This window comes from Portunus trituberculatus, chromosome 37, assembly GCF_017591435.1.
Source record: "Portunus trituberculatus isolate SZX2019 chromosome 37, ASM1759143v1, whole genome shotgun sequence".
In the NCBI taxonomy this organism is placed as follows: Eukaryota; Metazoa; Arthropoda; class Malacostraca; order Decapoda; family Portunidae; genus Portunus; species Portunus trituberculatus.
Genome location: NC_059291.1, coordinates 3224187 through 3226686, shown reverse-complemented (window position 1 = coordinate 3226686; position 2500 = coordinate 3224187). Strand labels below are relative to the sequence as shown.

Sequence of the window (2500 nt, the reverse complement as noted above, 5' to 3'; positions counted from 1 at the left end):
TCCCTTCACCTGCTTAGCAAGACCAATGAAGGCAAGAGAGTGGAATGATAATTAAACTTTACGGAGAGATAAGTTCCCTTCGCGTATAACTTAGTCCATCAGGAGCTAACTTGTCTCCACCTCCTTGCTTCCGTTCCCTCCACCCTCCCTTCCTCTCTCCTCTCACGCCCATAACTGATGTCATACGGTTAGACTTCACAGTACCTCGCATACTCACAGGAGTGGTGGGTGGATGGGGTGGAGGGTGTGAAGGGGAGAGAATAAAATAGCGGGTGTCCCTGATAACAAGACTCAATCGGTTTCTTGTTTAGCCTCGGGAGAGTAAATTACTTGGGAATGGGGGCTGGCAGGCTCATCACAACACCTTCTTGTCTTTTATTGTTCTTCTTTTTTATTTTGGGTTCTCTTCTCTCTTCTCTTCCTTTCCTTCAGTTCGTGCAGGGTTCTTCTTCGTTATTTTCTTTCTTTATCTCTTTCCCTCCGCGCTTGCTTTCTCGCTTTCGTCTTCTTTTTTTCTGTTTTTTTTTCTATCTTCGTTTTCTCCTTCTGGACGTGCTTTCTCCAGTTTTTTTTTTCTTTACTCCTTCCTTCTTTCTCCCCTTCCTTTATTTAATTATTGTGTGTTTCTTTCCTCTGTTCCCCCCTTTCTTGTTTGTTGTCCTCTCATTCTTCCCTCCCCTTCTCTTCTTTTACCTGCAGCCTCTTTCTTCCCTTCCCTCTTGTTCTTCCTCCTCCTCCTCCTCCTCCTCCTGCTCCTGCTCCTGCTCCTGCTCCTGCTCCTCCTCCCTCCCTCCTCCTCCTCCTCCTCCTCCTCCTCCTCCTCCTCCTCCTCCTCCTCCTCCTCCTCCTCCTCCTCCTCCTCCTCCTCCCCTCCTCCTCCAAGAAAACACACAAGCAGTCTGGAAAATTCTGACGACGGTGAACAAGGTTAGTTTTCCGGTCCATCTCAATTCTCACGCCTTTCCCGCAAAAAAAAAAAAAAAAAAAATAGAGAAAGGGAATGGGTGAGATGTACAGAGGTTCAAAAGCAACAACACGTCCCTCCCTCCTACGCTTCCGAAGTCAGAACTCAGAGCCCTGTTGGCCGCTGGAGGTTTAAATTTAGGGTTTGGATTGAGTTATTTCGCTTAGCCAGATCGATCGGGCCCAAATTTCACTCACGTTTATGCAAAACATGACCCTATTGGCGACTCTCAGAAGGGCGTGGCCTGGAGGTCCCTGCGGGCGTCATGACTGGCTAGCTGTCTGTATGGTCGGCTGTCTGGTGAAGGATGGAAGGATAGGAAGGGAGAGTCGAGGGGAGGAAGTAGTGGAGAGGGAGGTGGAAGAGTGGAAAGAGGGAAAATACGAGGGAAGGAGAAACAGGAGACAATGGAGGGACTCTTGGGATTGGTATTAGTAAAGAGAGAGAGAGAGAGAGAGAGAGAGAGAGAGAGAGAGAGAGAGAGAGAGAGAGAGGATACATAGACAGATAAAGACGAACAGACAGATATACTGAGAACTAGACAAACAAGAGGGAAAAACATCCAGACCGTCAGACAGACAGACAGACAGACAGATACGGGAAGACATAAACGTACTACTCTACTAAAACAAACAGACAGGCAGACAAATGGACGGACGGGGTTTCTACGCTAGACAGACTACGGAACACAAGCAACACATGGAGGGAGACACACAACACTATATAGTACAACGTGACATTCGGTGCTTCTTTCTTCCTCCCCATCCTCCTTCGCTCTTCATTATCCCAACTCATTCTTTTTTCATGGTCTCGTGAATGTTCAAGCATGGCATGACTCACCAAACCTTTGTGCTAGTGGTTGTTTTGTCAATTTTTTTTTTTTTTTGTCTTTTATTCATTGCTTGAGACTTTTTCTCGTTCATTTACTTCATTTCTCACTTATTTTCCGTCTTTTCTGTTCTACTTCCTCTTTTTATTTTTTTTTCCCTTTTTTTTTCTCTCTCTCTTTCCTTCTCATCTATCTCAGTCTTTATTATACTTTCATACCCTTTTTTTTTTTTGTTCTTTCTCACTTCAGTTCCCCTTTCATTTCTTCTCTCTCCTCCCTTCCATTCGTTCAATTTCAGGTTCCCTTTCTCCCATCATTCATTATCTTCTTCATTCTCTTTCCTCTCTTTACACTATCCCCTTGCCCATCTTTCTATATATTCTCCATTCTATTTTTTCAGCTTTTCCTTCCCTTCCTTCTCCTTCCTTTCTCCCTTCCTCCCTTTTCAATGTCCCTTCTTTCCTTCCTCCCTTCCCAGCCTTCCCTCCCTGCCTCCCAGTTCAGCCTCTTACTCTCTGCATTCCATCTTCTCCCTTCCAACTTCCTCCCTCCCTTCCACCTTTCCCACGGTTTCATGATTTATCTTAACTCAAACTCGATTACGAAAAGGAGAAATGCGCAATTTGGCAAAGTGAGAGAAAGAGAATGTAAAACTGAATGCGGTTATTTTTCCACTATTCCATTTTTTTCTTTCTTTCTTGTTCAAC

At 44.9% G+C, this 2500-nt stretch overlaps 1 protein-coding gene across 9 annotated transcripts in view; it reads right to left on the bottom strand.

Annotated features, from left to right (window-relative positions):
- Window positions 1-2500, bottom strand: part of LOC123514084 (transient-receptor-potential-like protein) — a 180884-nt gene that overhangs the window by 39433 nt on the left and 138951 nt on the right. The gene's annotated exons all lie outside the window — the stretch shown is intronic.